The sequence below is a fragment of the Stegostoma tigrinum genome, unplaced genomic scaffold (assembly GCF_030684315.1).
Source record: "Stegostoma tigrinum isolate sSteTig4 unplaced genomic scaffold, sSteTig4.hap1 scaffold_64, whole genome shotgun sequence".
NCBI classification, from domain to species: Eukaryota; Metazoa; Chordata; class Chondrichthyes; order Orectolobiformes; family Stegostomatidae; genus Stegostoma; species Stegostoma tigrinum.
Genome location: NW_026728579.1, coordinates 1,635,993 through 1,662,208, shown reverse-complemented (window position 1 = coordinate 1,662,208; position 26,216 = coordinate 1,635,993). Strand labels below are relative to the sequence as shown.

The following is a 26,216-nucleotide window of genomic DNA, read 5'->3' as shown; positions in this document are numbered from 1 at the left end:
CTACTCTATCCCTGTCAGCCTGCATTTCCAATGGCGAATATACCTAACCTACATATCCGTGGGCAATGTGGGTAATTCAGCATTCCCAATCCACCTAACCTACATGTTTCTGGACTGGTCAAAACAATGATTCGATATGATTTAGTTAGAATGCAGCTGTTGACTGTCATCTTCCATCCCTGTGTTGGAGCGAGATTTAACATTCAAGATCAAAAATGAAACACTTGAACAAGGTAGTTCAAATTGCGGTTGTTGACTTGCTCGCCGAGTTGGCTTGTTTTCATTGAGACGTTTCGTCACCATGATCAATGACATCATCACTAGAGCCTCCAACAAAACAATGTTACTCTACTCTGTCTGGAATTTATACTGTCCGGTCTGTTACCATGAGTACTGTCATTTCGGGTTTTGATCTGTATGGGTTTGTATGTGGGGGCCCAATTGTATCTGCTTGTTGGTTGCATTATGGGTGGAGAATCACGCCTCTCATACAAAACTGGGTCAAGGTAACCATAGTAGCCCAAGCCAAGCATAGACATGCAGAGGAATCCGAGAGGCATGGTTCTCAACCCATTCTCCAGCCTCACATTCTTGGTCTCTTCTATTTGAATATGATCACTCAACCATATCCTTTATGACAAACAACAGTCTTACATCACAAAATCTTCAGACAGGACTGCCCAGACAGATCCACTTGTTCTCATGATATCATCTTTTGCTGGAGGGATTCCGAAATGTCTACATTCTTCCTCAACTGAGCATCCTTGCGTTCGTGGTTGACAGAGATCTCAGCCATGTCCAACCCATGTCCTACACTTTGGCCTCACCCCTGATGAGGTACCCTGGTCCTCAATGACCAACCCATCAATATCCACATCGAGAAGAACATCAGCCACGATTTCTAACAAGATCCCACCACCAAGCATATATTCCCCTCCCCTCTCTTGTCAGCCTTACGCAGGGACCATTCCGTCGGGACACCTCGATCCACTCCTTATCCATTCCCAACAGCTCCCCATAACCCAACAGCACTTTCCATGCCACCACAGAAGGCATAACATCTGCCCATTTACTTCCTCCTGCTTCACTATCCAAGGCTTCCAGGGGAAGCAGCGATTTACCCACACTTCACTCAATCTAGTCTACTGTATTCACTGCTCACAATATGGTCTCCTTCTGCATCGGGGAGACGAAACACAGACTGACCAACCGCTTGGCAGAACACCTATATTCTGGCCGTAAGAATGGCCCCAGGTTTCCAATTGCCTGTCACCTGAGCGCCCCATCATGATCCCTGTCCAAAATCTCTGTCTCAGGCTTGCTGCAGTGCTCCAGTGAGTGCAAGCTAGAAGAAAAAAACCTCATGTGTGCTTTGCAGAACACCTCCGCTCGGTTCGCAGTAAACAGCAGCACCTCACAGTCGCGAACGGTTTTAGCTCCCCCTCCCATTCCTTAGACGACATGCCCATCATGGGCCTCCTGCAGTGCCACAATGATGCCACCCGAAGGGTGCAGAGGAACAGCAACTCATATTCCACTTGGGAACGCTGCAGCCCAATGGTATCGATGTGAACTTCACAAGCTTCAAAATCTCCCCTCCCGCCACTGCATCCCAAAACGAGCCCAGCTTGTCCCGCCTCCCTAACCTGTTCTTCCTCTCACCTATCCTCTCCTCCCACCTCATGCTGCACCTCCATTTCGTACCAACTGACCTCATCCCATCTCCTTGACCTGTCTGTCCTCCCTGGACTGACCTATCCTCTCCCGACCTTCCCACCTATACTCTCCTCTCCACCTATCTTCTTTTCTCTCCATCTTCGGTCCACCTCCCCCTCTCTCTCCCTATTTATTTCGGAACCCTGTCCCCATCTCCCTCTCTGATGAAGGGTCTCGGCCCGAAACGTCAGCTTTTGTGCTCCTGGGATGCTGCTTGGCCTGCTGTGTTCATCCAGCTTCACACTTTGTTATCTTGGATTCTCCAGCATCTGCAGTTCCCTTTGTCTCTGAATAAAGGAGAAGGTAGGTGAAGAGGAGACAGACAGGTTAAAGAGGCGGCGGATAGAGCCAGTAAAGATGAGTGTATGTGGGCAGTTAGGGAGGGGATCGGTCAGTCCAGGGAGGACGACCAGGCCAAGGGGGTGGAGCTGAGGCTGGTAGGTAGGAGATGGGGGTAGGGCTTGAGGTGGGAGAGTGGACAGGTGGGAGGAATGACAGGTTAGGGAGGTGGGGATGAGCTGCGCTGGTTTTGGGATGTAGGTGGGGAGGGGAAATTTTGAAGCTTGTGAAGTCCACACTGGTACAATTAGGCTGCAGGGTTCCCAAGCAAAATAAGTGGTACTGTTCCTGCAACCTTTGAGTGGCATTGTTGTGGCACTGCAAGAGGCCCAGGATGGGCAGATGGAATTATGGTGTTGAAGGTGGAGATGTGGTCAATAAGTAGAAGCTTGACGTAGATGCCCTTGTTATCTGGACGTTCCAGAGATGTGTGTAAAGCCAAGGAGAGGGCATCTGCCATGGATCTGCTGCATCAGTAGGTGAATTGCAGTGGATCAAGGTAATGTGGGAGGCTGGAGTTGATGTGACCCATGACCAACCTCTCAAAGCACTTCATAGTGATAAATATGGATGTCAGAGCCACTGGGCAGTAGTCATTGAGGCTTTTGAAAAAAATTGCTGACATTCAGTGCGGGGATCTTAAAGCATTAGCACGAACATCAGAAAATTGGAGAAGCCTCGAGCATATGAGCACAGGTAGCTGAGGGTAGGGAGGGCGTGAATTACAGAAATCCAAGAGGGCAAGATACAGAGAGAGAGAGAGAGAGAGACAGAGATCATAGTGAACAAATGATTGGCCTGGTAGGCAGTGGAAAATACATGATTTTACATGGAACATGCAGATATCTTCGAAAAACAGTACATTGAGTTTTGGAAATTAGCGTTATAGTTGATTTGGAGTGAACCAAGTTACTGTTCAGTTTGGTTGTGGCTTTTGATGAAGGGATGGTCCATCTGAGATTGAAATTGGAGGGAGATTTCAGGATTTTTTCATGTTCTTGTCTTTCTGTTATGCCCCGAGGTAAAAAGCATTGGAAATGCTGTTAATTTTTTGCACGGCGAGCTGCAGAATATTAACCAGTCTCACACCATTGCCATCACCTTGCCCTTGCAGATGCGGATAAAGTTCTCCAAGCTGACAGAAATTGAAAGCACTCGCATCCTGTGACGATGGTAAGTTTACTTTCTTAAAAAAAAAATGCTTGCAGCTTAATGAGCATAATAAAGAGCACAGGGGCTCTGGTTAACACTGCTGCCTCATGGCACCAACAACTTGGGTTCAATTCCGCCCTTGGGTCACTGTCTGTGTGGAGTTTGCACATTGTCCATGTGTCTGCATGGGTTTTCTCCGGGTGCTCGAGTTTCCTCCCACGGTGAAAAGATGTGCAAGTTAGGTGCAAGTTAGGTGGATTGGCCATGCTAAATTTCCCAAGGTGTTCAGTGATGTGTAGGTTAGGTGAGTTATAGGTGGATGGGTCTGGGTGGGATGCTTTGAGGGGCAGTGTGGACGTGTTGGGCTGACGGACCTGCTTCCACATTGTAAGGATTCCCTGAATCATGATTCTATCATTTTACTGAGCGCAAAGGTACAATATTAGCCGGTCATATTTGTCTCACCTCTTTACACATTGACAAGAAAGCTTTAATTTTAGTTTCTATGCATTTGCAACGTGTCTGCTGTCTCTAACAAGGCTGACTATATCTCCTTCTCTAACGCGCATCTCCTGTCCCCTAACACCAAGAGGTGACACTTGCTTTTCGTTTCGTACAATCAGTAAAACAATAGCCTCCATGTTACAGCCAGCGGCTTCTCTTAATGCTCACACACGGTTCTTTTTTTCCTCCAGGTATTGACCACTCATCATTTCTTCTTCCTCATCTCATCTCTCTCTCACGCTCTCTCTCTCTCTCTCTCTCTCTCTCTCTCTCTCTCTCTCTGTCATTATCTCTCCTCTCCCTGTTATCCCCCATCACTTGACTCACAGGCACAAACAGAAGTTCACAGTCACACTGTGTTGCACATGCATATCCTATCCCTCATGCTCAAACATACTATCCATACACACACAGAACCAGGAACACAGTCTCTCACTCACACATTCTGTCACATTCTCACTCATTCATACTCCGTACTGTCACACAGTCAAGCACGGTCTTGCACACATGCTGTGGCATACTTGCATGCACTGTCGCAGGATCTTTTGCCAATGCTCATACTCTCAAGTACACACAGACACACCCCCCCCCCCGACAAATCTCTCCCTCACACACTTATGCTTGCAAATTTGCTTGCTCTCAAAGTCACTCGCTCTCACAGACACTCTCACAGCCTCATGCATGCTTGTAACACTCCCTCCTTGTGCTAATTCTTTTCACACACTCTCAAGCACAGACACTGGCGCACACATTCTGTCGTGCGCACACTCACACTTTCATGCACCATCTTTGCACTCTTGAACACAATCATATGCTCACCTCTCTCTCGCACACAGTCAATTTGATTTGAGTCATCATTGTCACTTGTGCCTTGGTACACTGAGAAGTTTTCTTATGCATGCAGTACAGACAGATCATACCATACAAAGTGCATTCGTGAAATGGAACATTGTACATCTTCTCTGTAGCTGTCACTGAGAGCGAGATCCAAAGGGCCTGTTCTGTGCTGTACTGTTCTATGTTCTATGTTCTAGATTTAAAATTTTAAGTGTTCTATTCAGATCCCCAATAACAGCGGTGAAGATGCAGTTCTTGAATCTTTTCACACATGTATACAAACTTTTTTACATCTTCCCTTCAGTCAAAGGTAGAAGAGAGTGTAATTGTTGGGTGAGAAGGGCCTTTGATTTTGTCAGTGGGTTTCCCGAGGCAGTGGCAAGTACAGGTGGAATCAATGAATGGAAGGCTGGTTTGCATAATGGACTATGCTGTGTTCACGACTCTGTAGTTTCTTATGACCTGAGGAAGAGCTGTTGCCAAACCATGCTGTGATAGGTTGCTTTCTATGGTACATCAATAATTGTTGTCCTTGTGGACACACTGAATTGCCTGAGCCTCTTGGGGAAATAGAGACATTGGTGTGCTTTTTTGCCCATTGTGACGATCTGGGTGGACCAGGAGAGATCGTTGGTGATCAACACTCTCAACTATCTCCACCTCAGCAACATCTCTCTCACTGTCTGATGCAGGCGCGCTCACACTCACATTCTGTCGCCCATTCTGTCTGTCTGTCTGTCTGTCTCTCCCTCATCGCCCATCTCTCTCGCTCTGTCTGTCGTGCGCTCGCTCTCTCCAATTCTGCCTGGAAGAAGAAAGGCAAGAGCCATAATAAATAGGGATTGTTCAGCTAGAGGAACCATGCTGTGATATGCATCCAGATAGGATGCTTTCTCTGGTACATCAATGAAAGTTGTCTTTGTGGACACACCAAACTGCCTTAGCCCCCTGGCAAGTAGAGACAAATGGTGTGCTTTTTTGCCCATTGCGACGATCTGGGTGGACCAGATTTTGCACAGTCATACCTGTGACTCCATTGTGGCATATTAACCAGGTCAACAATGTCATTAAGGGGATCCTGAAGGAGGAGGACCCTAAGACACAGCTCGATGTACACATTGGTAAGATGAGTGATTTGGTTTGGGGTAACGCTTGCACCAAGCGTTCCGAGAGCTAGGCAGTGGATTAAATAGCAGGACCTGTAAAGTTGTAATCTCTGGATTATTCCTGGTGCCACATGCTGTGAAGGCAAGAAAAAGGGGAAGAAAACAGATGAATGCTTGGCTCAAGTGTTTGTGTTTGGGGAGGGATTTAGACTCCTGGATCTGAAGGAGAATTTGTGAGGATGGTATGTCCTCTACAAGTGGGCTGGTCTGCAGCTGCAGCAGAAAGGAACCAAAATCCTTGCACAAGGGTTTGCTAATGTTGTGAGGAATTTAAGCTATCGGCCTTGCAAGCAGTGGGCAGTTGAAGAGCAGGGAATTCACTGAGGGGTGAGAAGCTAATAAAATAATAATTATATTCTGGGATTTCAACTGCACAACATTAATTGAGATTAGACAAAAGTTTGACTTGGGAAATAATTCTTTAAATACATTTGATAGATTATTTTACATGAACATGGAGATGAGCTTGTAAGGCACAGTGCAATGCTGGACCTATTTCTGGGACACAAAGCCAGTGTTCCTTTGGCCCTCGATGTTGCGCCGACCTGTGAACTAATCTTAACCCATCCCCCAACACTATCCCATCATCATCCATATGCTTATCCAAGGACTGTTTAAATGCCCCCAATGTGGCTGAGTGAACTACATCAGCAGGCAGGGCGATCCTTACCGCTCTCCGACTAAAGAACCTGCCTTTGACATCTATCTCAAATCTATTATCGCTCAATGCGTAGCTCTGCCCCCTCAGACAAGCTGATGCCACCATCCTCAGAAAAAGACTCTCACTGTCCACACTATCTAGTCCACTGATCATCTTGTATGTCTCTATTAAATCCCCTCTGAACCTCCTTCTCTCCAATGAGAACAGACCCAAGACCCTCAGCCTTTCTTCCTCAGACCTTCGCTGCAGAGCAGGCAACATCCTGGTAAATCTCCTCTGAACCTTTTCCAATGCTTCTACATCCTTCCCGTAATGGGGTGACCAGAAATGCACGCAGTATTCCAAGTAAGGCTGCACTAGCTACATCTTTTAATTTACTAGCACAGAGTACATCGCGTGCAGGATACCTATTGACCTTTAGCCCCATTAGTTTCCCTAGCACCTCTTCTCTGGTGATATTTCCTGTCTTCTTTTTGCCCCTTGTTAATTAAGTAATTTTGAGATGCTATTTGTGTCTTTTGCTGTGCAGACTGGTATAAAGTATTTATTTGTCTCATTTGCTATTTCCTGATTCCCCATTATTATTTTTGCCGCCTCCATTCTTTAAGGGATCTGCTTTCACTTTGACCTCTTCCTTCATTTGTTTAAATAAGCTCTTATTGTCTGTTTCTTTTCTATTTCTCGGCTTTGAAATCTTTCCTTATTTCTGGTTTTCTACTAACCTTGGGCACTGACTGTTGAATTGGCAGAACATTGGAGAGAATGCTTAGGATATGAAATTTTTGGTCTGATAAATAGTACTCGACATGGTGCTGTTGCCTCCGCTCCTGCTCAGGTCTCTCCCAGTTGAAATGCCAAATGTGAGCCTGCCCATGCTCTTCACAGCTGCCCTGCAGCATTAAATGGCTGGAGGCAGGACAGCGGGCACCCTCTTGGATGGAAGTTCTATCTTGTAGAACTCCTGGCCACTTAGAGCCCAGAAGAGTCTGAAGTTGCTGATGGCTGGATGGCGGGTCCCCGACTAGAGGTGCGGAGTGGTCGAGGGTTGTTAGGGGTTTTTAAAAGGTTGGATGAGAGTTTAAGGGCATGAAGTGCCTAGGATCAGGCCAAGGGGCCTGTGAACGATGTTCCCCTACCAACTCACTTTTTCTAGACTGGATTGTGCATGTAAAGCTGACTGTCTTTCTGATTGACATCTATCTCCTGACACAATAGAGGGGATCCCTTAAATTGCCATCAATTAGTCTCAGGAGGTCAAAGGATAGGCAGGCTGCTTGACAGTTCCCCAGAACTTTCACACATGTACGCACAGTGCCCTCCAGATTTTGTGTGTTCTTCCCACCTTCGTATCTGTGGGATGGGGCTGTATAATCGAGCTCATAAGAAGTTATCCTGAGCCTTGAAATAGGACTGGAATGATGCAGCCAAATCTGGTGACTAAACTTCAAGACTAATAATTTTGGTAGTCTTGAATAATAATAATGAAATTTACCCAACTTGTTTTAAGAATGTGACATTTTATCATCAAATTTAGCTAATGCTGTTTTCATTGGAGTACAGGGGATTAATAAGTAGTGAATCGAGACATGAGGGATTACGATAGGTTGGGATAAGATAAACGTGGAAAAGCTGTGTTCCCATGGCTAATGGATGATGTTACAAGGAGAAGGGAATGCATTCATGTTTTGGGGAAAAGATGTAGGGGGATGTAAAGAGGAATTTTTTTGAAAGCAGTGAATGTTTCTGCCTGGCATTCGATGTTTTGACAATGTTTGCCAGATTTTGTTGGCATCTTGTGAACTAACATTGAATTGATACTTGCTTAACTACTCATTGTTTTTGGTAGACACTGTAGAACATACCATATGTATGGCAAAATAGCAAAATTACAAGAGAAATCTAGTTCAAAACCTAGGTAACAGAGCACCTTTTTAAAATTAACAAGAACGTGTCATTAACACACTTAATAGCTGCGACATAGTGTGATTTAAAAGAATGCTGATAACCCGAAGTGAAGTAGGGGTTGTAAGATCCACTGTTTGAAACGAGTGAAGAGCCAATTAGATTGTACTTTGGATTTGGATGTAATGAGAATGCACGCCGGTTGAAAGAGATGGATGTTTTAGGTTAAATTGTTGTGAGTGCTGCTTCATAAATATCAAGGAGGGCTTCATAACATATAAAGCTACTGTTCCTCCACCATTGTTCCACAGAAATTACTGAAGCAAACAACAGAATATGACCAGCATCACTGACGGTTCCCTAGTTAGATTTGACATTTTACATTTGAGAAGGAAATGGCCTGTTTCCATCATTCCAGAGTACTTTTGTGAATCATTGTATTTATTTCTAGGCCAAATAAAGGAATTAATTTTATTTAATAGATCCAATAAGTTAAAACTGTAATCGAAGTTAGTTTTCTTCCTCCTTTGTAGTGGATCTGTTGGAGTTGCACACAGCACAATGTGTCTTCGATCAACACAAATTGACACAAAACGAGCAACTTCTAAATGTGACTGAAGTAATCAACTGTTCAACGACCATTTATGATGGTTTGGAACAAAATCACAAAAACTAGGTCAATGTGCCACTCTGTGTCGACATGTATCTGAACTGGCTGCTGAACGTCTTTGATACGTATGTATGATTTACACTTGAATGTAGTATGTTTAGATTGTCCTAAGGTGCATTAAACTGCTTCCTGCATATTGGATTTTGATATATGCATGATCAGTTAAGTAAATGTGAAGATTGTCGACTGATTAAAATCAACCCTGGCATTGTTGACAGAAAGTTTCAGTGTGTTCTAATTTCATTTCAGTGAAAGAAATAATGTAGTTAAAAGTTTTAGCGACTTTTGTTTTAAATCATAAAATTGAAACTGATATACTTTTGATTCCTTTTGGTCAGATCTGTACAGGATCATGTAGACATCTCGACACTCTGATTGCAATGCTCTTCACGGTTACAAATGTTAGTGCTGGAGAATGACGTGTATAATGCGCACAATATGAACATCATCCAGTTAATGTCAAGGAATAAACGGCCAGATGTTGAATAAAATTTTGTGACCGTCAATCTCGTAGAGTCATACAGCATAGAAACACCATATCTATGCCTACCAACAAACACCAAACTGCACTAATCTCATTTATCTACACTTGGTCCAGAGCCTACTTTGACCTAGCATTTTAAATGCTCATCCCAGATGCTTTTTAAATGTTGAGAATACCTGCCTCTACTTGCCCTCTCAGGCAGCGTGCTCCATACGTCTACCAGTTTTGACATGAAAAAGCTTTTCCTCAGACTTCCTCACCTTAAACTTGTGCCATCTGGTTTCATCCTCACCTTAAACTTGTGCCATCTGGTCTTAGACACATGTGCCGTGGGGAAAGAATTCTCACAATGTATTCTGCCTGTGCCTGTCATAATTTTCTATGCCTCAATCAGATCAGAGGAATTGAGTATAAGAGCAAAGTGGTCCTTCTGCAGCTGTACAGGGCCCTGGTGAGACCACACCTGGAATACTGTGTGCAGTTTTGGTCTCCCAATTTGAGGAATGACATTCTTGCTATTGAGGGAGTGCAGCATAGGTTCACAAGGTCAATTCCCGGAATGGCGGGACTATCATATGTTGAAAGATTGGAGCGACTGGGCTTGTGTCCTCTCGAGTTTAGAAGGATGAGAGGGGATCTGATTTAGATGGATAGGATTATTAATGGATTGGACATTGTGGAGGCAGGAAGCATTTTTCTGCTGATGGGTGAGTCCAAGAGGGAGAGAGAAAACAGGGAATTGTAGACCGGCTAGCCTGATGTCAGTGGTGGGAACGATGCTGGAGTGAATTATAAAAGATGAAATTACAACTCATTTGGATAGCCGTAACAGGATAGGTCAGAGTCAGCATGGATTTACAAAGGGGAAATTGTGCTTGACGAATCTTCTGGAATTTTTTGAGTATGTAACTATGAAGATAGACAAGGGAGAACCAGTGGATGTAGTGAACCTGGACTTTAAGAAAGCCTTTGATAAAGTCCCACATAGGAGACTAGTGAGCAAAGTCAGGGCACATGTTATTGGGGGCAAAATACTGACTTGGATTATAAATTGTCTGGCTGACAGGAAACAAAGAGTCGTGATGAACGGGTCCCTTTCGGAATGGCAGGCAGTGGCCAGTGGGGTACCACAAGGTTCGGTGCTGGGACCACAGCTGTTTACAATATCCATTAATGATAGAGATGAAGGCATTAAAAGTAATCTTAGCAAATTTTCCAATGACACAAAGCTGGGTGGCAGTGTGAAATGTGAGGAGGATGTTATGAGAATACAGGATGACTTGGAATGGCTCGGTGAGTGGACGGATGGCTGACAGATGCAGTTTAATGTTAATAAATGTGTGGTTATCCACTTTTTTGGTAGCAAGAACAGGAAGGCAGATTACTATCTCAATGGAGTCAAGTTGGTAAAGGGGAAGTACAATGTGATCTTGGTGTTCTTGTACATTAGTCAATGAAAGCAAGCATGCAGGTACAGCAGACAGTGAAGAAAGCCATTGGCATGCTGGCCTTCATAACAAGAGGAATTGAGGAGAGGAGCAAAGACGTCCTTCTGCAGCTGTACAGGGACCTAGCTTAGAAGGATGAGAGGGGGTCTGATTGAGATGCAGAAGATTATTAAAGGATTGGACACTCTGGAGGCAGGAAGCATGTTTCTGCTGATGGGTGAGTCCAGAACCAGAGGTTCTGTTCAAAAATAAGGGGTAGGCCATTTAGAACAGAGTTGAGGAAAACCTTCTTCACTCAGAGAGTGGTGGATATATGGAATGCTCTGCCCCAGAAGGCTGTGGAGGCCAAGTCTCTGGATAGTTTCAAGAAAGAGATGGATCGATCTCTTCAAGATAGTGGAATCAAGGGTTATGGGGATAAGGCAGGGACAGGATACGGATTGTGGATGATCAGTCATGATTATAATGAATGGTGGTGCTGGCTTGAAGGGCCGAATGGCCTACTCCTGCACCTGTTGTCTGTTATAAAAGTTAATTGTAGAAGAATGATTAAGATGGTCCCATATATATGGTGTTGGCAGCTGGTTCACATTGGGAAAACAACATGGTTGATCTTGATTCTACTCCTACTTGTTACACAGAAGCCTCTTCGAGCAACAATTCTTGAATGCCACAATGATGCCACCCGAAGGTTGCAGGAACAGCAACTCATATTCAGCTTGGGAACCCTGCAGCCCAATGGTATCAATGTGGACTTCACCAGCTTCAAAATCTCCCCTCCCCCCACTGCACCACACAACCTGCCCAGCTCTTCCCCTCCACCCACTGCATCCCAAAACTAGTCCAACCTGTCTCTGCCTCCCTAACCTGTTCTTCCTCTCACCCATCCCTTCCTCCCACCCCAAGCCGCACCTCCATCTCCAACCTACTAACCTCATGCCACCTCCTTGACCTGTCCGTCTTCCCTGGACTGACCTATCCCCTCCCTACCTCCCCACCTATACTCTCCTCTCCACAAACTATCTTCTTTACTCTCCATCTTCGGTCCACCTCCCCCTCTCTCCCTATTTATTCCAGAACCCTCACCCCATCCCCCTCTCTGATGAAGGGTCTAGGCCCGAAACGTCAGCTTTTGTGCTCCTGAGATGCTGCTGGGCCTGCTGTGTTCATCCAGCCTCACATTTTATTATTCTTGAATGTTGATGGGACGTTGAAATGCAGGTAGATTATCGTGATCACTTGTTGAAAATGGATAGCAGCTAGTAGTTCTCTTTCGTCTCAACTAGTGACCAGTAGGCAACGGTCAAACAGTACCTAACCCAGAGGACACAAGCTCCTCTGAGACATGATGTTAGTTGAGTCTCATGAATAACTACCTGCAGATGGACTATCTGCAGATAAAGCATGGTATTAAATCTCACATATACTGCTCTCAACCGTTTTAATCAAAGTATTTATCACTCGTTGTATAGAAACAGATCACAAAACTGAAATGGCATATGCACAAATGCCAGCATAGAAGTTCTATACAGTAGCATTTTGTTTAAAGTTGTATTTGTAAAATAAAAGGGTGAAGTATTAACTTTCACAAATCATATTAACATGCTGTAGAAATCTGTGGAAGTGAGAAATTTGTTTTTTGATTCAATACATGTCTGACAAATGACAATTCAAAGAGATCTTTGTTTCAGCTGGAGTGGGTTGTGGAGTCGACCTCATTAGGGGCATTTAAGTGACTATTTGACAGGCATATGGGTGTTAATACAAGATAGGGGTGGAGGTTAGATAGACCTGAGGTTTAGGGTAAAAGTTCAGCACAACATCATGGGCTGAAGGGCCTGTACTGTTCGATGTTCTAAGTATCTTATGCTGTATTCAAATAAGTAAAGTCAGTCAGTGACATTCTGTAACTTCCTTTTCCAGGGGTAGGAGTGTTTCTTTGAAAATTGGCTTGATGTGTCTGTCCAAGGGTCATCTGGAGGAAAAAATACAAGTGTAAGTACTAAATCTATCATTGCTGGTACACATGTAAACTGTAGATTTAACTGTACGTAAACTTTGTTTAACAAACTAGCCCACTCAATAAACTGACAAAAATTACACACCAGATGTTTACTGTATTCTCATCATCTCTGTGATGTCTGGTGAGGGTGCAAGTGAGAAGGCTCCCTGCCAGTAAGTTTGAGTTAAGGCGAAGTTGCATCATTACTGAAGTTATTTATGCTGTAAATGAAGGAGAACAGTAATGTGTATATCCCATGCATTATGTTCCTGTTATTGAGTGTGTGTTTTTTGTGTGTGTGGAAATATCGATCAACTGGAATTTTTGATTATTCAGCCCATTCCTGGTACCACGGGTACTGTTTAACAAAAGGTTTGCTGTCTTAGTATATTTCTCTATTTAGTCACTGCCACTATTAATGTTAAGTTATAGCGTGGTCTTTGCAGAATCTGCACAAAAAATCAGTCAAGTGGAGAAATGCCTCAAAGAAAAGCTGTGTAATTATTGAGTCATGGATGTTTGTTGCACAGGAGGAGGCCGTGTGGTCTGTCGTTACTGCACGACTCAACAAAGATCTGTCTACATTGAACTCACAGTACATTGATTTCCTTTTTGATTGTTTGACCCATAGCCCTGGAGCCTACAGCAACAGAAGTGAATATCTAAATACTGCTTAAATATTCAGACACTTTCTGAATCAGCCACACTTTCCGTCAGTGAGTTCATGTCAACTAATGGAAAAAGCAGCTTCCAGTTATCCTTTCTATGCCCTTCAAAATCTTAAACACCTTTTACCAGGTCCCCTTGTCTGCTCCAATCTTGGCATCGGTCAGATGGGCAGGTCAGTGGCAGATTGATATAGCCTGAAGAAGGAAGAAGATAAGAGAGTACTTAATGTGGCAAAGCCTGTCGTGCCCGATGGAGGTCAGCAACGGCAGTCAGCAGTGAAGTCCACTGGCAAGGATGGGCGGGTTTTAGCCCAGCGCAGGGAATACAAACCATCACGGGGGAAGCCTCGTTCAGAGTGTCTGCAAACTCGTGGCTTAGGAAAGGACTGTAATAGAACATAGAACATAGAACAGAACAGTACAGCACAGAACAGGCCCTTCAGCCCACAATGTTGTGCCGACCATTGATCCTCATGTATGCACCCTCAAATTTCTGTGACCATATGCATGTCCAGCAGTCTCTTAAATGACCCCAATGACATTGCTTCCACAACTGCTGCTGGCAACGCAGTCCATGCTCTCACAACTCTCTGTGTAAAGAACCCGCCTCTGACATCCCCTCTATACTTTCCACCAACCAGCTTAAAACTATGACCCCTCATGCTAGCCATTTCTGCCCTGGGAAATAGTCTCTGGCTATCAACTCTATCTATGCCTCTCATTATCTTGTATACCTCAATTAGGTCCCCTCTCCTTTTCTCCAATGAAAAGAGACCGAGCTCAGTCAACCTCTCTTCATAAGATAAGCCCTCCAGTCCAGGCAGCATCCTGGTAAATCTCTTCTGAACCCTCTCCAAAGCATCCACATCTTTCCTATAATAGGGCGACCATAACTGGACGCAGTATTCCAAGTGCGGTCTAACCAAAGTTTTATAGAGCTGCAACAAGATCTCATGACTCTTAAACTCAATCCCCCTGTTAATGAAAGCCAAAACACCATATGCTTTCTTAACAACCCTGTCCACTTGGGTGGCCATTTTAAGGGATCTCTGTATCTGCACATCAAGATCCCTCTGTTCCTCCACACTGCCAAGAATCCTATCCTTAATCCTCTACTCATCTTTCAAATTCGATCTTCCAAAATGCGTCACCTCGCATTTATCCAGGTTGAACTCCATCTGCCACCTCTCAGCCCATCTCTGCATCCTGTCAATGTCCCGCTGCAGCCTACACTGTCAACGACACCTCCGACCTTTGTGTCGTCTGCAAACTTGCTGACCCATCCTTCACTCCCCTCATCCAAGTCATGAATAAAAATTACAAACAGTAGAGGCCCAAGGACAGAGCCCTGTGGAACCCCACTCACCACTGACTTCCAGGCAGAATATTTTCCTTCTACTACCACTCGCTGTCTTCTGTTGGCCAGCCAGTTCTGTATCCAAGCAGCTAAGTTCCCCTGTATCCCATTCCTCCTGACCTTCTGAATGAGCCTACCATGGGGAACCTTATCAAATGCCTTGCTGAAGTCCAGATACATCACATCGACAGCTCGACCCTCATCACCTTTTCAAGTCACATCCTCAAAAAACTCGATAAGGTTTGTGAGGCATGACCTACCCCTCACAAAGCCGTGTTGACTGTATTTGATCAAGCCATGCTCTTCCAGATGGTCGTAAATCCTATCCTTCAGAATCCTTTCTAACACCTTGCAGACGACAGACGTGAGACTTACTGGTCTGTAATTGCCGGGGATTTCCCTATTTCCTTTCTTGAAGAGAGGAATTACATTTGCCTCTCTCCAGTCCTCAGGTACGACTCCAGTGGAGAGTAATGTTTGACTTTTTAAACTTTTGTTTTTATTCTTCTACTGTTATACTAAGAAGACTGTAGTGCTGAACATTTTAACTTATTCATTTATTTTTATCACATGGAGCATGGAACGGTACAGCACAGTACAGGCCCTTCAGCCCACGATGTTGTGCCGAACTTTTACCCTAATCCTGTGGTCAATCTAACCTCCGCCCCTCCCTTATACTATCATCCATGTGCTTGTCTAATAGCCGATGAAATGCCCCTATTGAGGCTGACTCCACTACCCTCTCCGGCATTGCATTCCACTCCCCGACGACTCTGAGTAAAGAAGGATGGATAAATTTTGTACTTCTGCAACTAAAATTGCGTACCAAAGTACTTTGTACCTGAGATGGCACCGTCTAAGGCAACTTTGTACTCTTTTCTTTGTACTCTTGTACCCTGTATTGAATGCATGTGATAATAAAATCTCAATCTAATGCATAGCAGGACACTGGGAAGCTTAGAGGAGAAAAGGGATCCTGGAGTGCTTGTTCATGAATTCCTGAAGGGGTCAGGTCAGGCTAGTAAGGGTTGTTACAAAGACATATGGGACACCTCCCTTTATCAGTTGTGGCATAAATTGTAAGAGTGGGAAGGTCACTTTGGAGTTGTTTAAAAGTTTGGTTAGGCCACAGCTGGAGTCGTGTGTGGCATTTTGGTCACCACCCATTAGGAAGGATGTAATTGCACTGGAGGGAATGAAAAGGATGTTGCATGTGTTGGAGCATTTTAGCTGTGAAGAAAGACTGGAAAAAATCACATTATTTTCTGTGAAGCAGAGAAGGTTTGGTGGGTGAATGGAGGTCCTGACAGAGGCATATAAGATTATGAGAGGTAAAGATGGGTTGAATAGAAAGCATTGTTCCCCTTAGTTAAAGCATCAATAACAATAGGGCATAATTTTCAAGAGAAAGACGGGAATATTTTAGAGGATTGAGGAAAATCGTTTTCATCCAGAGTGTGGTGAAGGTCTGGAGCGCATTGCCTGGGCGGGAAGTTGAAACAGGAAACCTCACAACCTTTGAAAAGTACTTGGATGAGCAGTTGACATGTCGTAATATTTAAGAGAATGGTCCAGTGTGTAAAAATGGGACTAGTATATGTTGCAGTGTATTTTTAGAGGTACAGCCTTAGTGGGCCATCGGACCCCTTCTGTACTATATGATTCCATGACAACCCCCAGCCCAGGCAGCTGTTTTTTTCAGTCATCTCCAGGATTACACCCTTCGTAGTGTGATCCCTTGCGTTGTTCGCCCTCCCAAGTTCATTAGCTCACACTTTTCCTGGTTGAGTTCAATTGCTGTGCTCAGCTGACCAGTCTGTTGATCTCCTCCTGAAGTTTATTCTTCCTGTCTGTCAACCAATTTTGGATTCAGTGTGCCACTTTGCCTTTGATCCCATGGCTGTTATTTACATGGCCATTCCATCGATATCCTCCTCACTAAATTAGCCATTCGCTAGCGATACAGTCATACATCCTGTGTTTAAGCCCAAATGATGAATTAACTTGACAAATTTCAAGGGTCCTTGTGGAAAGCCCTGCACAACCCCACTCAAAGCAAACATCCTGCCAAAGAGATATCCCTCTACCATCAATCACCCTGTGCTCTCTGCCTCAGCCAGTTTTGGCTCCAGTGTGCCTCTTTGCCTTTGATCCCATGGCTGTTGTTTTCTTGCTCAATCTGCCAAGGGGGACTTTACTAAGCCCACATCAAATGCATAATGTGACCTCATCTTAACAAATCCATAGTGTTTATCCCTGATTATTTCTTGCAAGTACATTCTACCCCTAAGAATGCCTCTTTCTAGCTTCACCAGTGCTGAGATTATTCTGACTGGCCTTTAATTTCCTGGTCTGTTCCTCTCTCCGTTTGTTAATAGTGGGTCAATGTTAATAGTGTTTCATTACTTCACGTGTGATTGACAAGGCTTTGAAAATTGCTGCCAGTGGCCCAGATATCTCCTCCCTCACTTCCCCCGCTAGCTGGTATATATTTCAGTTCGCCCTGTAGATGTATCCACTTTTAAAGTTGCTCAACCAGCTGCATCTCCCTGTCTCTTAACCTCTGATGCTCCGAGGTCCTTTGCCCTGATATCTTACTTGCAGTGTCCTTTTCCATTGTAAAGATTGACACAAAATATTCATTGAGGACGGTGCCGATGTTTTCCAGGTCCACACAAAGATTACCTCTGTGAAATGAACGAGGAGATATTAGAGAGTTTTGAGATTTACAATCAAGAAAGAAATTGACAAAATGACTTCCTTGGAGAATCATACAACATCCATTGTCCATTGTTGTAAACAAACAGAAGTTTTTGTTTCCACAGTTGTTTGCAAATAGCCAATCAAGATCATAAAATAATGTTTTAAGATAATTTACAAAGCAAGGCAATTGAGGAAGATGTATTGGATGTATTGAACTCTGAACTACCTCTCTTAAGTTTAGGAATGTCAGTATTTTTCTTCTGGATAACTTTTGCAGATATCTTCAAACAAGTAGCTGAACCCACAGATTTATGTGACCAACGAAGCCTGAGCCTTTTGCTTCACGATGCAGTCCAGATCCCTCGGCAGCTGGGTGAGGTAGCTTCATTTGGAGGCAGCACCATTGAACCAAGTGTCCGCAGTTGCTTCCAACATCTAAGTGTGCTCTGCACCAATTCATAATGTCAAGCGGGTCTACTTGCCAGTATGAATTTTGAGCTCATTTTCGTTTTGTTCACTTGCACATGTGCCAATGTGGTATATCGTATCCATTGCACCCGGTGTGGCCTCCGCTACATTGGGGAAACCAAGCAGAGGCTTGGGAACCACTTTGCAGAACACCTCCGCTTGGTTCGCAACAAACAACTGCACCTCCCAGTCGCGAACCATTTCAACTCCCCCTCTCATTCCTCAGACGACATGTCCATCATGGGCCTCCTGCAGTGCCACAATGATGCCACCCGAAGGTTGCTGGAACAGCAACTCATATTCCGCTTGGAAACCCTGCAGCCCAATGGTATCAATGTGGACTTCACAAGCTTCAAAATCTCCCCTTCCCCCACTGCATCCCAAAACCAGCCCAGTTCTTCCCCTCCCCCCACTGCATCTCAAAACCAGCCCAGCCTGTTTCTGCTTCCCTAACTTGTTCTTCCTCCCACCCATCCCGTCCTCCCATCTCAAGCTGCACCTCCTTTTCCTACCTACTAACCTCATCCCACCTCCTTGACCAGTCTGTCTTCCCTGGACTGACCTATCCCCTCCCTACCTCCCCACCTGTACACTCCTGTCTACCTATCTTCTTTTTTATCCATCTTCGGTCCGCCTCCCCCTCTCTCCTTATTTATTCCAGTTCCCTCTCCCCATGCCCCTCTCTGATGAAGGGTCTAGGCCCGAAATGTCAGCTTTTGTGCTCCTGAGATGCTGCTTGGCCTGCTGTGTTCATCCAGCTCCACACTTTGTTATCTTGCACTATTGATATGGACTGGTTTGTCACTAGAATTTATGACCCAGGCAAAGTGTGTCACGACTTCAGTTGATCTGAGCTCTTATCAGCAGATGGAGCCTCTAGTTAATGCCTCTTCTGAATGCTGGCATCTCCGACAATCCAAATTCCTCAGTACTTCATTGAAGTATTACCCTAAAAATTATGCTTAAATATAAATTACAGCTTGAAGCCATAGCCTTCTAATTTATTGTTGAGAGCTCTACTAGTTTATGACAGAACTAGAACAGACCTGGAATGGAGACGGGATGGTTTTCTTGAGCAATATGTTGAGGAACCAACTGGAAAGCAGTGCATCTAAGACTGGGTGCTGTGTAATGAGAAGGGAATCATTGCCAATCTAGCTGTGCAAGATTTCTTCGAGATGAGTGGCCGCAACGTGATAGAATTTTTTCAATCAAGATGGAGAGTGTGAGAGTTGATTTGGAGACCAGGGTGCTGCATCTTAATAATGAAAGCTGAAGATATGAGGCATGAAATTAGCCTTGATAGATCACAAAGAGTTGCTTAAAGGGATGACAGTGGATAGGCAATGGCAAACATTTAAGGAGCACGTGGGCGGACTGCAACAACTGTTTATTCCTGTCTGGCATGAAAGCAAAATGGGTAAGAGGACCAATCCATGACTTAACAAAGGCAATTAGCGATAGTATCTGATCCATGGAAACAACATTTGAGGATTGGCAGCATAGTAGAATTTAGCAAAGAAGGACCAAGGGATTGATTAAGAAGGGGTAAATGCAGTAAAGTAAGCATACAGGGAACATAAAGACTGACACAGCGTTTCTATAGATACGTGAAGAGAAAGAGACTGGTAAAGACAAATGTTAGGAAGGGGGTTGACCAGTCAAGGGAAGACAGACAGGTCAAGGAGGCAGGGCTGACGCTGGTAGGTAGGAGGTGGGGTGGGGTTAGGGTGTAACCCTAACCCGAACTCTCACCCTAATCTCCACCCCACCTCCTACCTACCAGCATCATCCCCTCCTCCTTGACCTGTCTGTCTTCCCTTGACTGACGAACCTCCATCATAACTCCCCAACAACACTCACCTTTACTGGCTCCAGCGCCGCCTCTTTGATCTGTCTCCACCTATCTTCTCCTCTATCCATCTTCTATCCACCTCCCCTTCTCTCTTTATTTATTTCAGAATCCCCTTCCCCTCCCCCATTTCTGAAAAAGGGCCCAAACCCGAAACGTCATCTTTCCTGCTCCTCTGATACCGCTTGGCCAGCTGTGTTCATCGGGCTCCACACCTTGTTATCTCAGATTCTCGAGCATTGGCAGTTCCTCCCATCTCTGAAATGGTCTGTTGGCCTTCGTTCCGAGAGGTTTCGAGTACAGAAGCCGGAATGTGGTGTTGCAGTTACGCAGCACCTTGGTGAAGCCGCACCTAAAATAGTGTGTGCAGTTTTGTGCTCCTTTTCTGCGGAAGGATGCTGTTGCTGTCATAGTTGATCAGTGCAGCGCATGTTTATCAGCCTGTTTCCGGGAATGGCAGGTCTGATGTATGATCAGAGATTGACTCGGTTAAGATTGTTTTCGCTGGAATTCAAATGAATGAGGTGACTTATAAAATTCGAACAGGACTGGACAGGATAGATGCAGTTCCCAGTGGTGGGTGTGTCCAGAACCAGGGGTCACAGTATGAGGATTCAGGATAGACGATTTCGGAGGTATTTCTTCACCCAAAGAATGGTGAGTCCGTGGAAATCATTACCAAAGCAAGCAGTTCATGTCAAAACATTGAACGTATTCAAGATATGGCTAGATATAACACTTGGGGTGAATGGGATCAAGAGTTATGGAGAGAAAGCAGGATTAGGCTGTTGAGTTGGATGAACAGTCATGATCATGAAGAATGGTGGAGCAGGCTCAAAGAGCCATTTGGCCTCCTCCCTGCTCCTAGCTTCCATGTTTACAATAGTCACTGTCTGAAATGCAAAGCTTGAGCAATTGTGCAACTTTGAACTGGGTGCTGGTAGTTTGGTCAGTAACGAAGTTAGGTAAGGCTCAGCAGGACAGTGCTCATTGTTGTTTCTAACATTTTCACCGTGTAGGACTTAGTCCTTGCTCTGCTTCAAGCGAAGAAGTGAGCTAATTGGAGATATCTACAACTTGTTAAGGTTCCAAAGGTTTAAAGTGATGTGGGGATGTGTGGTATTGTTCATAAAGTACATCATGAAGATAAGTAAGATAAAAGATAAAAGAATGACGAGAGTAAGATGAGGGCCAATCAAGGACAGTAGTGGGAAGTTGTGTGTGGAGTCAGAGGAGATAGGGGAAGCACTAATTGAATATTTTTTGACAGTATTCACTCTGGAAAACGACAATGTTGTCGAGGAGAATACTGAGATACAGGCTACTCGACTAGCGTTTTGTACAGTCACGGGATTTATAGGGATTGACTTCCGGAGCCATGATGTCATGCTCCAACTGTACAAAATGCTAGTGCGGCCTCATTTGGAATATTGCGTGCAGTTCTGGTCGCCCCATGACAGGAAAGATGTTGAAGCATTGGAAAAGGTGCAGAGGAGATTTACCAGGATGCCGCCTGGTCTGGAGCACAGGCCCTATGAAGAAAGGCTGAGAGACTTGGGTTTGTTCTCATTGGAGAAAAGGGGGGATTTAATAGAGACATATAAGATGATCAGAAAATTAGATATTGTGGACAGTGAGAGTCTTTTTCAGAGGATGATGATTTCAGCTTGTACAAGGGGGCATAGCTACAAATTGAGGGGTGATAGATTTAAGACAGATGTCAGAGGCAGGTTCTTTACTCAGAGAGTGCTATGGGCGCGGAATGCCCCGCATGCCAAAGTAGTTAACTCAGCCACATTAGGGGCATTTCAACAGTCCTTGGATAAGCATATGGATAATGATGGGATCGTGTCAGGGGAGGGGCTTAGATTAGTTCACAGGTCGGCGCAACGTCGAGGGCCGAAGGGCCTGTTCTGTGCTGTATTGTTCGATGTTCTATGTTCTATAATGGATATCACAAGTAGATGACTGATGTGTATAGTGTGCATTGTCAAATGGTTCAAATTTTAGAACTGAAAAGTGCCTGGTCTACCTCAAATTGCCATGGAAAACCAAAGCTTCTCAAAAGTTTGAGCTTAAGCAAGTAAATCATGCTGCTGCTGTATAGTGGTTATGTGAATGGTATTTTCCCCTAGCAGGATGCTGTTGTCAGTCCAAAAATAATTCTCATTGCATTGACCAACATTGTCTATGAAATTTGCAGCCAGTATTATGCCAGACATATAGGTCATATGTGATCATGATTGGCCGACTGAAAACTGCTTGTTTGTAATGAGCAGAGCACACCGCACCGGCACGTGTGAGATACTTTCTCTTTTCCACAACCAAGGACCCCAACATGGTTCGCAGAACTTTCACTTTGATCCATTTCACAAAATTCGGCCCTCATCCATTCCACCTATCCCAGAATCATAAATTCTCCTTATTCTCAGCTTGTCCCTCCATCAACCTCTGCGTTCAGCAGATTATCTTCCAGCATCTTCACCAGTATCCCCTTTCAGCATTCCAAAGTGACCATTCCCTCTGTAGTCCACTCCTCAGTCACCAAGCAAGGTCCCAAATACACTTGTAAAGTGAAACAGCGATTTACCCGTACTTCATCTGTTCAAACATACAGGTATATTCAATTTTTCCAGTGTTTTCTCTGCAAAGGGGAAATGATACATTGATTAGGTGATTATCCTGCGGTACACCCTCATTCAGTCCACAAGCATGACCTCAGTTCCTGTTCCTTGCTGTTTTCATTTTCTATTTTGCTCCCACTTGGACCTTGGCTGTTCATCCTTCCCCTGAAGAATTTCATGCAATTTCATGAATATTCACTACATTCTCCAAATTCCCAAAGCTACCTCAACCACACTTCCACACATATTGTTTCTTGTAAGGTCTCCCTTCCATCTTCCCTGATTCTTGGCCTCTATCACATCTGCCCTGACAAACAAACAAGCCTTCACTTGCAGAAGTCCAAAGTGAAACACCTGCTGTTAGCAGGGGCTGTTCAGTCATGACCTGTTTAAGATAAACAGTTGAACTTTTAACGGGGCTCATTTGCACCTGCTAGAAGTGACATACATTGACACTCAATGACCTGTTCTCTGTAAACAGAAATGTTTTAAAACTTCCACCTTCTTTGAATTAGCCAGAAGATTGTACAGCCTGTATTCCCTGTTCCTTTCTCCTTATTGGCACAGAGGCTCAATGGTTAGCACTGCTGCCTGTCAGGGACCCAGGTTCAATTCCATTCTCAGGGAACTGTCTGTCTGGAGGTTGCACATTCTCTCTGTGCCTGTGTGGGTTTCCACGAGGTTCTGCGTGAGTTTACAACAGGTCTCTGATTCCGTCCCACAGCCTAAAGATGTGTGTATTCGGTGGATTAGCCATGAGAAATGTAGGGTTACAGGGCTAAAGCAAGGGGTGAGTCTGGGTGACGTGCTCTTTGGAGGGTCGATGTGGACGTCTAGGGCCAAATGGCCTGTTTCCACACCGCCAGGGATTCTATTGACAGCTCGACCATTCAGAGTGGACTTATCAACCACACGACATGTTTTTCTTCTCGTATAAATTATTCCAATTGTTTGAAATATCATGTTCTTGCGTTTGTTCCATTGGGTGTAAGACAAAAATGCTTTGGTAATAAAAGTCTCTCTGAAATGAAAGACACAAATGTAAGGTATTTCCGGCTGGTAGACAGGAGGTCGGAAAACTCCCAAAAATTCTCAAGGGAATGCTTGTGATGAGGTAGAGGGGAGAAGAAATTATGTTACGAAACATTATTTTTTGCAAAAGCTTGGTAACACAATGGTAATTTTTTTTAAAAAAATCAAAGGTTGTGTCCAGAAGAGGTGTGAATAGCTACATAGGCATCTGAATGCAAAAAGGGATACAGGAGCAAGATGGAAGCGTAGGTTCTGATCTAAATTGGTTGAACTTAATATTGGACCAGAAGGCTAGAAAGTGACAAGACAGATGATGAAGTCTTGTTCCTCAAACTTGTATTAAGGTTGTTGACTAATTGATTGATTTATTGTCACGTGTACCAAAGTAGAGTGAAAATCTTTATTTATGAGTGGTACAGGCAGATCATAGTAAGCGAAGGATATACAGATGAAAATGACAGAGGCATGCAGGTTACACTGAACAGAGTATGCGCTCAGTGAGATCAATGTTAGCAAGATCAGCGTTATTTCAGGCTAGAGAGTCTATTCATCAGTCTGATAACAACTGGGAAGAAGCTGTTCCTAAAACTGTTGGTGTGTGTGTGTTCAGGCTTCTGTACCTGGTGCCTGATGGAAGAGGATGTAGGAGATCATTACGTAGGTGCGATGGGTCTTTGGTGATGCTGGCTACCTTTCCGCAGCAGTGAGCCATGTAAATGGAGTCCTTGGATGAGAGGTTGGCTTCCGTGATGATCTGGGCTGTGCACACCCGCTTCTGTAGTTTCTCACAGTCCTGGGCAGAATAGTTGCCATACCAGGCCATTATACACTTGGACAATGTGCTTTTAATGGTGCATCTGTAGAAATTGGCCAGGCCAAATTTCCTGAGCCGCCTGAGGAAGGAGAGGCATTGTTGTGCCGCCTTGACCAACGTATTTTCGTGGCAAGTCCAGGACGGGTTGTTGATTATCGTCATACCGGGGAACATGACACGCTCCACCCTCTCAACCTCAGTTCCATTGATATACATCAGGGCGTGTTCTCCTCCTGTCTTTTGAAATCAGTGATCAGTTCTTTAGTTTTGCCGACATCGAGAGAGAGGTTGTTCTCTGCACCACGTCACCAAACCCTTTGCCTCCCTTCTGTATTTTGATTCATTGTTAGATATCCATCCCACTGCAGTGGTGTCGTCAGTTAACTTGCAGGTCGCGTTAATTTGGAATTTGGCAACACAGTCATGGGTGCACAAGGAGTGCAGTAGGGGGCTGAGAAAACATCCTTAGAGGGCACTAGTGTTATTGTGGAGGAGGGGCAGTTACCTATCTTCACTGTGGTTTTGGGTCAGAAAGTTGAGGATCCAGTAGCAGAGGGCAGAGCAGAGACCTAGGTCATAGAGTTTTGAGATCAGTCTGGAGGGGATAATAGTGTTGAAGGTGGAGCTGCAGTCAATGAGCAGGATTCCTACATAGCTCATTGTGCACATTGCTGCCAACAACATCGGTAGAAAGAGGGTTCACTGAATCCCTACAGTGTAGAAACATTCAGCCCAACAGGTCCGCACCTACCCCTGCAAGGCTAACAAACCTGGTAGCTATGGACAATTTAGTGTGGTCAATCCACCTAATTTGCACATCTTTGGACTGTGGTAGGAAACTGGAGCACCTAGCGAAAACCCTCACAGACATGGGGAGAATGTGTAAACGAAGAGTCACCCAAGGGTGGAATTGAGCCCAGGTCCCTGGTACTGTGAGGCAGTAGTGCCAACCACTGCACCACCTTGTTGCCCTTGAGACTTTCTCCAAGGCTACCCTTGTGTCTTAAGGGACTCTTTTCCCCCCATTCTCACTAACACATTTATTATGTCGTACAATCCCGTAGCAGCAATATCTTTCAGAGTGTGGGAAGAAATGGGAGTAACTGGAGGAAATTCAAACAGTCATGGGGAGAATGTGCAAACTCCACACAGACAGTTGTCCACAACTGGAATCGATCCTGGGGCCCTGTCACTGTAAGGCAGTGGTGCTAACCACTCAGCCACTGTGCTGTGGCATTTAGGTCCTGCAAAATGAGTACAAGAACTAGAATGATGAATATTCAACCTTTCGCACAAAAAGTTGGTCAGAGCTAGGACCCATACTAATCACTGTAACACTGTTTCTGAGACAACAAGGTGGAGAGCTGGATGGACACAGCAGGACAAGCAGCATCAGAGGAGTAGGAAAGCTGATGTTTCTGAAGAAGGGTCTAGGCCCGAAACGTCAGCTTTCCTACTCCTCTGATGCTGCTTGGCCTGCTGTGTTCATCCAGTTGTACACCTCGTTAACTCCGATTCTCCAGCATGTGCAGTTCCTGCTATCTCTCCAGAACACTGTTTTTGTTTTGTTCACAGCAGTGACAGAACACAGTTTGAGAGAAAATAATGCAGCCATATTCACAACATTGATGAAAGATACTTTCTCATTTCCAAATGTTAAGGAAAGCGTTGTATGAAAATTATATTCTGTCACAGAATTTGGACACACTCTGGTTTCTTCCTGTGTTACCTAAAACGTATGCCATGTTTTTCGACCTTTGATTTCTCAGCATTTCTTCTTCTTTTGTAATGTAGTGCTGGAGGGAAACCATAATCCC

General features: G+C 44.6%; 1 pseudogene; it reads left to right on the top strand.

Annotated features, from left to right (window-relative positions):
- LOC132209057 (utrophin-like) overlaps positions 1 to 26,216 on the top strand; it is a 154,958-nt pseudogene that overhangs the window by 109,267 nt on the left and 19,475 nt on the right.